Genomic DNA, 14,325 nt, shown 5'->3' on the forward strand with positions numbered 1-14,325 from the left:
AGTCTGCACTTTGATCCTGTAGCCTGTAAGCATATGTTTGATATGTCACTGTGCTATCACTATCTTATCAAATCTGCTTTTTTCTGTTCACATGCACAACTGACACATAGCCAGATTAAGTACAGTGGTTCACTACATACATAGAACTGCTAGGCAAGCAATATGACATAAAACAGACTGGAACAACTGGAGACTATGAGAGGCTGTGTGCTATTTCTATTTGTTAAGTTAGCATGGAATTTCATCCTTGTTTAAGCACCGTTGCCTTGTTTGGAACTGCATGTTCACCTAAGGGGGCCCTGCATGTGAAAAAAGAGGATAAAGCCTTGGAATATTGCCCAGCACACCTCAGAAGCCAACGGACAAATTGGAGATAATGTCATTCATTCCTGAAAATGCCTTCAACTGAACCGACAAGATCGACAGACTCAATACATCGGGCTCCCACTCCTGGACTGGGTTTCATCTGATATGCAGCGTAAGCCGACATTGAACAAAGCTAAGCTATTTCTCTAGCGTGATTTCTTACCTCCATATCACTAGGGAGGGGTATCGCCTTTTCTGTTATATCTATATACTGTAGATTCGGGTTATGTAACATGCTGCAATTATGAAACAGTTAGGCTGTCCCACATTCAGCAAGTGTCATCTGTATGCTGTATGTAACAGGTTGACATGGACCCTCATTTGCCTTTTCCCTCAAAGATGGATGAAAGACTTCACTCCTGTAGAGTTGCAAGATAAGAATAGCAGAGAGCCATGTTGCCATCGTAACTTTCTGGATCCTGTTAACTGAGTGGGAAGCAGCCAATCAAAAATTCTTTCTATATAGTGTTCCCCCACACCTAGGATAATACCAAAAACATCTGATATCTCAAAAGCGGAACATTTAGTATTTATTAAATAAATCTCACAAGAGAGATCAATACAGGAAGATTACAATGTAGAAAAACAAAAACAACATAATAAAGCCTCACAGGGCCATTCTTTCATGAAAGAGAAAAACATTCAAGAAAAACAAAATATTGTTGGATTATTTACGTGAGGAGTATTGTGTCTGAGCTGAAAAAAGCCTGTTCTTAAAAGGGGAATTAAAGAATTACATCATAAGTTGGAGGTCGAAGAAAAGAGAAATCAAAGGACTGAACAAGTGAAAAACAGGTGCTCAAATGATTAAAATAAATACATCAAAAAGGAGAGGCAAACATCAAAGGCAAAAAAGAACAAAGAAAACATTTGAACAGCCAAAACTTGAAAGGTAGTAAAGAAAGCAAGGAAATCACACTCTGTATTTTCATCTCAATGCTAGAATACAGAAAGTACTGTTTTACAAGTGGGGATGCTAATGGGGTACGGCACATGACTGCCCCCCACACACCTGAGTCATGTAACAGGCAAATGCCATCACTTTTAAGAGACACACAGTTTGTCTAAATATTTCTGTGAGAATTACAAGACTAGGCAATGCTTCGTTCAAAAAACCCATAGGTAAGAATAGGAAATGGTCAAAATCAAATAGGCAACCACAAATTCAAAGGGCAAAAGGTAAATCAGGAGTCAAAGTCAAAAAGGAATGTGATACCAGCCCAGCACTATGGCCTACTTGAAGTAATAAACCAGCTACTACTAACGATAACAGAAACACAATGCATCCAGTAAGAATTAATGCTCTGCACTGTTGTCTCGTCTTTATAGGGTAAAGTCCGAAATGTCAAAGGCATGACAATCAAGGACACACGTCCTGACAGTGTCACGAAAACAAAAGGGTAATCAAAATAAGCCTCGTGAAAATAAGCCAAAATAAATACTAAATGACAAAAATAGAATCTTTGAATTAAAAAACCACAGGTAAGACTTTAGATTAGGTACTGTAAAAAATGGATCTATTACTTGTTATGTAACAAGACCATAACAAAGGCTTCTTTTGGTCTTGACGAGTCTTACAAAGCAGTAGTGAAGTGGTTATTCATCTTTGCAATATGGCCTACAAAAGTAACTTCACTTTGGAATGGTCAGAGGTGACTTAAATAAGGAAACAGGTTACATTTGATACTGCATACATTAGTATTGGACCTGTGAATCCTTCATATTCACAAGTAATTTTACCAGCGTATCAAAAACCACACTGCACAGAGATGAATAACTGCTTTAATGAAGTTTTATTATTCTTAACTAGCCGTCCCCCGTGGGTCTGTCCCACGTAGTAGAGAAACAGGATAGTGACGAGGGCCCCGCCTGGCTTCCTGCTCCTGACGTCACACTTCCCCCTCTCCTCGGCCCGCAGCCTCTGTCTCGGATTAGTGCGAATATATCACTCCTGCAAGTGAACTATGGTTCTTACCGCAATGAGAGAACTTGCAAAATCAACCGGAATGTTTAAGCAAATTACAGTAATCCCTCCTCCATCGCGGGGGTTGCGTTCCAGACCCCCCCGCGAAAGGTGAAAATCCGCGAAGTAGAAACCATATGTTTATATGGTTATTTTTATATTGTCATGCTTGGGTCACAGATTTGCACAGAAACACAGGAGGTTGTAGAGAGACAGGAACGTTATTCAAACACTGCAAACAAACATTTGTCTCTTTTTCAAAAGTTTAAACTGTGCTCCATGACAAGACAGAGATGACAGTTCCGTCTCACAATTAAAAGAATGCAAACATATCTTCCTCTTCAAAGGAGTGCGCATCAGGAGCAGAGAATGTCAGAGAGAGAGAGAGAGAGAAAAGCAAACAGTCAAAAATCAATAGGGCTGTTTGGCTTTTAAGTATGCGAAGCACCGCCGGACAAAGTAGCTGCAAGGAAGGGAGCAAGCATTTTTCAGCATTTTTTAGAGGAGCGTCCGTATCCTCTAGGCCAGTATGAGAACAGCCCCTCTGCTCACACCCCCTCCGTCAGGAGCAGAGAATGTCAGAGCAAGAGAGTGAGAGAGAGAGAGGAAAGCAAACAATCAAGAATCAATACGTGCTGTTTGATCTTTTAAGTATGCGAAGCACCATGCGGGAAGCATATCACTTGCAAAGCAGCCACATGTAAGCCCAGCAAAGAAGGGAGCACTGTGAAGGTAATCTTTCAGCGTTTTTTGAGGAGTGGGCATGTCCTCTAGGGGTGCAAACAGCCCCCGTGCTCACAATATATTTGAGGAGTTTTATTTAATACATAATACGCGCTGTGGTTGGGTAGCTTCTCAGCCATCTGCCAATAGCGTCCCTTGTATGAAATCAACTGGGCAAACCAACTGAGGAAGCGTGTACCAGAAATTAAAAGACCCATTGTCCGCAGAAATCCGCGAACCAGCAAAAAATCTGCGATATATATTTAAATATGCTTACATATAAAATCCGCGATAGAGTGAAGCCGCGAAAGTCGAAGTGCGATATAGCGAGGGATTACTGTATAGAAAAAAACCCGATTTAAATCAGTTAAGTAGTCTCGTTCGCTAGCAAAGCAGAGGTAAGGTACATGCACTGAGGCAGGTGCGTGCGTGCGTGAGTGAGTGAGGAGGTCCCCACCCCCTCCCCTTGGTCCGCTGCAAATAAATCACTGCCGCAAGACGAACTATGATTCTTAACGCAATGAGAGAAGTCGCAAAATCAACCGGAATTATAGAAAAAAACCTGATCTGGTAACTGGGAACTTTCATGCTGTCATCACAAATATTGAGAAATATAAATAAAATAAATTTTAAAATATATGATGACAGAATACCCTAAATACTCTTGAAATAATGAAAAATGAATGGATATCAAGAGACTTCAGACATTAATACTAAACCAGGAGCAAATCAAGCTATCACTCCACCTTTCTGTCATATAACTGTGGTCTCTTCTTCATACCAGGGAGACTTTGACCCAATTCATGCCCTCTCTGTAATAAATACAAACCCTTACTTAAAGGATGAAACAAACCCCAAACCCCTCTAACAAAACCCTGCTCACCTAACACAACTGTTGTCTCAGTATAGGCTATGCCCTGCAGTCATTTACAAGGATATCATCAAGTGGCTCCTAGTGTACCTTCACCACCAAACCTTACATAATCCGTAAAGAGACAGATTCCCAAGGCAGTCCCCGAACTCTTCTGCCTTTGTTCAAGACCACACAACTCTACCATTCCAGCCTTGTGCTGTCTTTTCTTAGATGGCTAGACACCCTTGACATAGGCGTGGTTGCCAGGTCTCTAACATTCTGACAATAAATAATCACTTTCCCCCAGAGCATCACATTCTACTTGTGGTCCTAATGGAGGTTTACTTTCAGGGTATAACGGAAGACAAGGTACACAGTTTCCTAGTGGTTGTTGTCTTCACACATTGGTATTCAGAAATGCTTTTGCGTCACAAAGGTGGTTTTCACACTCTTGGTAAGTTTTTCTGTAGAACTAGGGAGGACAGATGGTGGTTTGCCAGAGGGTTATTTTTTCTAAAATTGCAAAAGATCAGAGAGTACCCATGTTTTGGGGTGGTAGTGGATGTTAGGATGTTTGCTGTTCCTTGGACCTCTGTACATTTTTCTTGGTGTTTATCATTTCCCTTGCCTTTGTTCCCTTTACGTTTTTATGTTTTTTATTTATTTCCTTCTAATTCCTGACCCCTTGTTGCACTGTTTGTTTGAAGGGGAAGTGTTTCTAATTAATTTATAGGCCTCAGGTCCTGCGGCCTTTAGGGCCTAAGAGTTATTTAAGACACCTACTGCCGCAGCCACTTTACTGTGGCATTATTAGTTTGCTGCTCTGTTCTTCAGCTTCCCTTTGGGTTTTCACATCTGGTAAATTTAGCAATCCTTTGAAGATTTTGACTTGTGAGTTTTCCAGTTTTTTCACTAGTTGTAACTTAACTTGAACAGTTTTGTTAATCCTTTCCAGTTCTTTAAGATTATATCCTTCAGAATTTTGTTCCTGAATTTGTGAATTCTTTATTTAATGTGGCATTGTAATAGTATTTTGGTGGTATTGGCTTTAGCAATGTTATAATAATGTTTTGTATTAATTATTATTTGACCATCCTGTCATTTTTTTTTTGGTTTTGCATCACCTATTTAGGGATTTGAGTTATGGAGAATTTATTTTAACTCTGGTCCCTTACCTTGATATTAAACGTTATGATTAACATTATTAAATTAATTTCTGTGTCTTTTTGATGCCGTGTTTGGTTTCATACGACATACTGTCGTGGAAACGACTCTGAGGAGTATGACATATGATGTTTATGATTTGAAAAAAAGATTCTCATTTGAGTATTCTGGTTCTCAACTTAATAGGTACATTTCTTCGATTATTATTTTTGTTCATATACAGTTAGACGACAGTTCTTTTCACTTCCTGGTTTTGATATTTCCATCCATCCATCCATTTTCCAACCCGCTGAATCCGAACACAGGGTCACGGGGGTCTGCCGGAGCCAATCCCAGCCAACACAGGGCACAAGGCAGGGAACCAACCCTGGGCAGGGTGCCAACCCACCGCAGGGTTTTGATATTTTCGTTTTTTTATTTGTTTTGGTTATGCTTCTTCTCCAGATCTCAGCCTTTTCTTCTGATAGTTTTCCCCTTCTAGCAGTATACCCAAATAAACTCTGCTTTTTCACCTCTTGCTTTGTTTTTGTTTTTTGATTTTTGTGTTTGACTGGTTTTCTGGTATATTACTTTCTTATCTTCTTATATAATATGCTACTGTGACTGTCCTTTTGTCTGTCCAGGATTTTACATCATCTGTAGCTCTCTAACTGTTTCACCTATTGACCTGAAATTTGGTACACATATACTACGTGACCTCTACTGCCCGCTTTTGGGGTGATGATTTTTATTATTCTTTTTACTTTTATTATTTTTATTTTTAATTTTTTTTATTGATTTTTATTAAAATCACACAACATTCCATACAAATAGATCAATTTTACAAGAATAGGATTGAAAACAAATCAACCCCCACCCCTAAGAAAGAGAGCATGGGCAGCAGAATAAAACTTAAACCTAGTAAAAATAAGCAAATAGATACATTAATATGTGAATATAGATAAATAGAGAAAATAAAGAAAAAACAGAGAATAGGGCAAGAATCTGCTCCCTCAGTGCTTTAAGAGCTTATTCTAAAATGTTATTGATTTGATCCTACTAGGTTTGGAAAAATTTCTGCACAGATCCTCTAAGTGAGAATTTTATTTTTTCCAATTTCAAATAATATATAACATCAGTTAGCCACTGACTTAAAAGAGGAGAGTTAGGATTCTTCCAGTTGAGCAAGATAAGTCTGCGTGCCAATAGTGTATTAAAGGCAATCACAGTTTGTTTGTCCTTCTCCACTTTAAGCCCCTCTGGGAGCCCACCAAACACAGCTGTTAATGGATTAGGAGGGATTGGGACACCAAGGCTGTCTGAAAGGCATTTAAAAATCTTGGTCCAAAATGATGTTAATTTGGTGAAGGCCCAAAACTTGTGAAGCAGTGAGGCTGGAACTTGATTGCAGTGTTCGCAGGTTGGATCTTGCCCTAGAAACATTTTGGACAATTTTAAGCGAGACAGATGTGCTCAATATATAATTTTGAGCAGAATAATTGTATGCTTTGCACATATGGAGCTCGAGTGAATTCTCTGCATTGCTACCTTCCTCTCCTTTTCTGATATGTTATGGGAGAGATCCTTTTCCCATTGTCCTCTTGGATCTTTGAAAAGGAGGGACTGTAAAATGGTTTTATATATTGCAGAAATGCTGTCTAAGTCATTGAAACTGATGAATATTTTTTCCAGCATAGAGGGAGGTGGGAGATGAGGAAAATTGGGCAGGTTCTGTTTAACAAAGTTTCTAATTTGAAGATAGTGAAAGAAATGTTTTGCTGGAAAGTTAAATTTAGAATGTAATTGTTCATAGGATGCAAAGATGTTGTCTATATAAAGATCTCTAAGTGATTTAATCCCAAATGTTTTCGGACATTAAAAACTGCATCTGTTTGTTAGGGTTGAAAAAGGTGGTTCTCGTGCAGAGGTGCCACAGATAAAAGATTCTCCATCTTAAAATGCTTCCTACATTGGTTCCATATTCTGGTGAGTGAAGCACAATTGGGTTATTAGTATATTGGCGATAATTTGCATTTATTGGGGCGCAAACAAGGAATATAAAGATGAACTACAGGATTCTATTTCTATTGCAGACCAAGCCTGTGTATGTTCATCCATTTGTGTCAATGTCCAGGTTTTAATATGTTTTAATATGTTGTATGTTTGCTGCCCAGTAGTAAAATTGAAAGTTAGGTAGAGCCATGCCACCTTCTGCCTTTGACCTTTGTAGGGTCACACTTTGGATACGTGGATGTTTTGAATTCCAAATAAATGTAGTTATGGTTGAATCTAATTTCTTATTTATTGATGTATATTGGAATATTTTGAAATAAAAAGAGAAGCTTAGGGAGGATATACATCTTTACAATGATAATTCTTCCAGCTAAAGTGAGATGAAGGGTAGGACCATCTATGCAAGTCTTGCTTGATTTTTTCCATACAGACTGCAAAATTTTGTTGATAAAGAGCTTTATGTTTACTTGTAATGTTTATTTTATTTTTTTGTAGAATCAACTCTCCGCTGCAGGGCGGCTGAGCGGCGCATGCGTACGGCTAAATCATTCTTGAGGCAGATTGAACACTTACGTGCCAGCTTAAGTGAAAAATGAAGAAAAACGTACTAAGTAATTGCAACACAAAAACTTTTCAGTTTTAACGTGAAAAGATGCCGACGAAAGAAGAGAAGAAGCGGGCCACTAGAGTGGAGAATATGAGCTGCTCAATAAGCAGCAAGCGCATCAACCTCTGAGCAAATGAATGGCTAAACACACAGAGAAAGAGGATGAAAACAGTACGTCAAGTGTATTCACTGCACGTTATCGTGCTGCCCGTCGTTACTGGTTTATAATAATTGCCTGTTTTTAATTTTCCACTACTGCTTTTGAATCTGTAATTTTTTTTTGAATTTGGTCATATATCTTCCACACATGACTTCCTGCCTGTGTTCTGCATTGTTTTTTGGTTTATAGACTTATTTCAATAAGTCAGGATTTTACCTATATAAACATCATGGACTCACTAAGATCCTTGCTCCTTTCTTGATGTACATGGTCAGATATTCTACACATGCAGCCATTAGCCCTGCTATCCCTCATCCTGCTCTTGTTTGAGCCGTCCGGCATGCACTTCCACCCCTGTTGATGCAACACTTCTTTAACAGCCACACAACCACCACCATTTATATTTCTTTTAACAAAGACAACATTCCCTATCTATCTGTCTACACCCCGATCTACACTTAAGAGTATTATCTTTATTTGGTATATTCCTCTATCCAAGGTGACTTATAACATTTGAGAAATGCATTGGTTATGTTTATTTGGTTTTTCCAGCTGGAATACAGGCAGGTGAAGTGAGTCACTCATGGCCACACAATTTCAGAGTATGACGTCCAAAGCCTTAACACTATGCCACATTGCTTGCCTAAGAGTACAAGTATACCAATATAATTTTTGTTGAAAAATGACAAATACAAAGTTGATCTCATCATAAACTGTACACAAAGAAACCTGGTATGCTTTAAGACATATTAATGCTAAAAATGTGGGTATATACTATACCTTTACCTATTTATGTCTACATATTGTACAGTGTACCTTGTTTTAGTTTGTAAGTTCTTTAATATTTCATTTAATTTAACCTATATGTTATGATAAAGGCCCTATTTGAGTGTCGACCCGACACAGACTGACACCGGAGGCATACGTAAAATAAATGAACATTTTATTTTTCTTTGTCTGTGGGCTCCATCTTCCCCGTACCCACAGACACAACACAGTCCCACAAACACACAAAAGCACAAATCTTCTCCTTTAAATCCTCCACTGGCAGCTTTGTCTCCCTCCTCCAGACTTTGGCTCCTCGAGTGGTGGCTGCTGGCTCCTTTTATAAGGCACTCGGAAGTGCTCCAGGTGCTTGATTGCCCATTTTCGGCTGCACTTCTGGGTGTGGTGGAAGAACTGCCCATAAGGGCTCAGCAGCTCCTGCTACAGCACCCCCTGGCGGCGCCTGCAGATCCCAACAGGGCTGCACCAAACTCCAACTCCCATGTAGCTCTGCGTGAGTCCGAGGCACTGTTGCAACCCAGGGGGAAGGTATTGGGTAGCCCATACTTGCTCCCCTGGAACATATACAGAAGGGGCCCCGGCCGTCCGCCACAATGTATAATGATACAGAGTGACCTGGGTATATAGGTGGAAGAGAACTATATAAGTATAAATTGAAGGTGAAAATTAAATCCATCCATCTATTATCGGAAACTACATCACTGACTGCAGGATTTTGGGTATCTGGAGTTTATTCTGACAGCAAGAACTGAACCACTGCTGGATGAGACCCTAACACATTGCACCAAATTGACAGCCTGCAATCCAATAGCAAATCTGAAAATGGGTGGACTGGTTAGTTGGCAAACGCCTTCACTCAGAGGAGTTTACAAGATCAGCATATTATTAACCGTCTGAACACAGGTGGGTTACATGACTTTCTAGCTTCTCTCCTTTAACACTTCTTGAACCTTGCCACATTATCTGTTAACTGCCTGTTTCACTATTAATGCAAAAAAAAATCCTTTTATTTTGTTATTTTCATTTATAGTTTAGTCTTTGAGATTCAAATACAAAAATGAAAAAATGCAATAATGAAATTAGGGAAATGAAGCCTGATTTTGCCTGTCGGTCATGATTACACTTTTCTGTTTCCAAAGCTGGGGAAATCCCCCAAAGTGTACAGTCTTCCCCTGATAACTGAATGCATTAACAACAGTGAAGAAAACCCCTCACTCAACAGCCCCACTCCTTACAGATCACCCTTGCCTTTTTTATTATTACTGCATTCTCTCATAAGTATTAGTATTTTGTATAATTTATCTTTATTGCCTTGTCCAATTTAAATCAGGCAACATGCCGGTATAAATTCTTACTGTATGTCTGAGCTCCTTATCAAGGCCACATATTGGTGAATTTAAGACCACCAAGAAGTAAGTGAGAAGTTTAAATTCAACGAGATCACTGGAAGACTTTTTATATCGAGACTGTTATATATTGTGGCATCCACAGACAGGAAGCAATGTGAGGTCCTCCATGTATAGTATATTAAAGGTGATATTGTGATTGTAGCTTATAAATAAGTGTTTAGCTGTGATCATTCCTGACTTTGTCAGTAAGTGATTCTGTTGTTTTCAGGGTAGCAGTTACTATTCACATTTAGAGATATCTCAAAATTAATTCCAAACATCTTTAAGTACATCCATCCATTTTCCAACCTGCTGAATCCGAACACAGGGTCACGGGGGTCTGCCGGAGCCAATACCAGCCAACACAAGGCACAAGGCAGGAACCAATCCTGGGCAGGGTGCCAACCCACCGCAGGACGCACACACCTACACACCAAGCACACACTAGGGCCAATTTAGAATCGCCAATCCACCTAACCTGCATGTCCTTGGTCTGTGGGAGGAAACCCACGCAGACACGGGGAGAACATGCAAACTCCATGCAGGGAGGACCCGGGAAGCGAACCCAGGTCCCCAGGTCTCCCAACTGCGAGGCAGCAGCGCTACCCACTGCGCCACCATGCCGCCATCTTTAAGTACAGCTAAAACGTATTTCAAGAAATCATGAGGAAACTTCCTTTGTGTTTTGCAATATGAGGAAACTTAAATTAGACAAACTTTACTAATCCTAAGGGGATACTCAGATGCATACAGCGGCATCAAAATAAAAGCAAAGATGCAGATTCACAGGACATAAAATATAGCTAATCAATCAATCAATCAACCAATCAATAAATAAATTAAATGTATATTGTGCAGATATTTCAAAATGAACTTAACGAATACATCAGGCGGAAGCATTGAATTACCTGATAACAGCAGGCAAAAAGGAAACCCAGAGGAGCTTCTTAGCACACAATGATAGAATGAGCTTGTGCCTAAAAGTGCTACATAAGAGCACCTCATGGATAGGATTTTTCATGATGGCATCCAGTTTTGCCACCATTCTCGTTTCCACAACAGCTTCCAGTATGTCCAGGGTTCACCCTGTGATGGAGATGGCTTTTCTGATAAGTTTGTTCAGGCATTGTGCTTCTTTTGAGCTCAATTTGCTTCCCTTGGAGATCACAGTGTAGAACACCACAATGGCTACTATGGACTGGTAGAACACTTCCAGACAGCTTGCTGCACACATCAAAAGACCTGAGTGTCCTTTGGAAGTACAGTCTGCACTGGCCCTTCTTTTCCAGCGCTACTGTGTTTTTAGACCAGTCCAGTTTGTTGTTCATGTGACCACCCAGGTACTTATAGCTCTACATCACTTTCACATCCTCTCCTCTAATGGTGGCTGGTCTCAGAGGCTACTTGGCACGTCAGAAGTCCACCACCAGTTCTTTTGCATTGCTGATGTTGAGTTGCAGGGTGTTGTCCCTGCTCACAGAGGACAAAGTCCTCCACAAATTTCTTTTCTACTATCAATGCAGCCTGTGATGGACAAGTCATCAGAATTCTGTAGATGGCAAGTGCTGGTAATGTGCTGGATGTAGAGGGTAAAAAGGAAGGGAGTCAGGACAGTTCCCTGGAGTGCTCCAGTGTTACACACCACCATTTCTGACACACAGTCTCTCAGCCTCACAAAACTGCTGTCTGTTGGTCAGGTAGTCAGGTAGAGACTGTGCGGAAATCAAGATACAGCGCCTTAAGCTTTTTCCCCCGTCGATGAGGCAGAATGGTATTAAAAGCACGTCTTTTGTGTTGTACAATATCTTCAATACATTTTGAGATATCTCTAATGAATTTCACGATATCACCAATACATTTTGTGATATCACATTTAGTATTTTAAAATGTGTGAAATTGTCTTTAAAATACCTCAGCATCACATGCTATAAAATTTCCTACTTCTGAACAGGACTAATTTAAGATATCTTAAAGCATATTTCAGATGTCTTAAAATAATGAAGAAATTTTAAAATATGTAAAAATAGAAATGTATTTCAGATATCTCAAAATTCAGAGAAAGCTATTTTGAGATATCTGGGGATGCAGGGATATAATTATTGAATTCCACATACATATATGTCAAAACATATGTCAGAGAAGCAAGTGTTCTGAGATGGATTTAAATAGATGCAAGTGGAAGCTAAATGTATTGAAAGAAGCTGACTACAACATGACCAGAAATAGAAGGTGGAATTCAAAGAATTGGAAGAGGCAGAAAAAAAAGAAAAATCACCAAAACCAAATTTCAAACAAAGCCAAACTCAGAGGGGAAAACATAAGAGGTCCTACCATGAAAGTCGCCACAGTAATGCCTTTTACCTTTCACTATTGCTAAAGGAAAAATGCAAGAATAAAGTAAAAGATCATTCAAAGCTAGGATATAGAAAGCTGGGTGGCATCATCTTTTAAATCTTTGAGACACATCACGCATGCTATAAACGTGATTAGAAAAGAGCGTAGGAACCAACACAAGTGTATCACCAAAATGGCAACCTGATGACATCACTGTAATAATGACAAAATGAATCAGTTTTCAAAAATATAAACATATATGTTGATTGAAGATCTTTGCACAGTAACAGGAGAGTGGCAGCCTAGAATTAATTATTTGTAATAAAAATTAAGTTTATGTTTACTAAATAGGAAATGAAGACCTAGCCACAGAGGGTTCCTGACTGTTATGGCTTCCTCAGTTTCTGACCCCTGATACCACAGCAGCCTGTTCTTCTCATATCCTGCTTCTTTCTCTAACTCTCTCATTGTGTTGTTCCATTGGCCGCTCTGCCAGGGCATCTCATCCATGAACACCTAGGAGCAGAACAAACATCAGATCCAGCACAAGCTTTTATTTGCCATTTCTCAACTTGGAATTTTCTGGAGAAGGTGGATATTGTTGTTAGACATTGCAAGGACTGGTCTTACTTACTCAGCTTTTTACTACCACAATACTCAACAATGAAGTAAGTGAAATGTGAATGAGTGAGTAAAATGGCCTGGTGTGAAGGACTGTCTTATATGCACCTGTTTATCTAGTGGCTGATAGGCATCTCATCCAGACTGTGGCCTTCAGTGGTTGTAGAAAGTTGTTGATTAGACAGCTTGGCTATATGGTTTTGGAGAAGAATTGGTTTACACCTTGTGTATCATACCATTCATCATTAGTGAAAAGACAATACTCTTATAACACCTTCTTAAATAAATGATCATTTCATTTTCAAACCCACTTAATCCAGACTAGGGTTTCCTTTGCTAGCACAGGGCTCAAGGCAGAAAGAAACTTTCCAGGGCACCGACCCATTTTGTGTGGCCAATTCTCCAGACCAGCATGTCTTTGGACCATAGGAGGAAACCCACGCAGACACGGAGAGAACATGCAAACTTCATGCAGGGAGGACCCAGGACAAGGACCCTGTTCTCCTGACTGCAAGGCAGCAGTGCTACCACTGCTCAACCATGTCACCCTAAATGATCATTCAATACAATTCACTACAATACTGTGACTGGGTACAAACAGTCCAGGATATGCGGGAAAAATGTTGGGGGTCACCACTTTTAAGGCAGAAAAGAAAATGCTGTCATTTTAGCTTACAAAAAGAAAATACATGGTCACTTCAATCAGCCTTCCAAAATAGTTAAGCAAAATTCACAGGAGCTCTGTCCTCATCGAGCATTAGGTCTAAATGCAGTGCCACCTTCCCACACCAGATTGCTTTTATGGTGTTTGTGCCAGAAGAGGTGGAGCCTTCTCAGGGAATTATGAGCGAGTCTAGCCTTCTTTCTTAGTCGGCCTTTTGGATCTACAGGAGAAAAAGAAAATGAAGTCAGCATCAGCATCCCCTCTAGTCCTCGTCAAAGCCTGGAAGGTGGTCCCCTTGCACATATGCGTGACAGAACGTAATAGTTATCTCAAAAGTACAGCAGCTAACCCATGACTGACAGCTAAAAATTTTTTAATTGAGTTAAATAGAAATTTATAAAACAGATACAGTAAAATACTTTAGTGTTAATAATACAAAATAGATGTTAATCAAGAATATGTCACCAGCAGTACTAGGGTAGTTTTAACTTTGTATTAGAAGTTTGCATTTCTCTTTTTATACCACATATAGTACTTCACTTCAGTGAGTCTGTGTTGAAAGCCATCAACATTTCTAAAATGCCTATTTCAGCATGCCTGCTTTCCTACTTCAAATGAGTTGTTGAAAAGCAATCAAGGTGATGGGAGGAGTGTTGTAAAATAAATGAGAAGTAAGATTAGAACCGGAAAATGATCTGTGTGAA

Source organism: Erpetoichthys calabaricus, chromosome 17, assembly GCF_900747795.2.
Source record: "Erpetoichthys calabaricus chromosome 17, fErpCal1.3, whole genome shotgun sequence".
Classification (NCBI taxonomy): domain Eukaryota; kingdom Metazoa; phylum Chordata; class Cladistia; order Polypteriformes; family Polypteridae; genus Erpetoichthys; species Erpetoichthys calabaricus.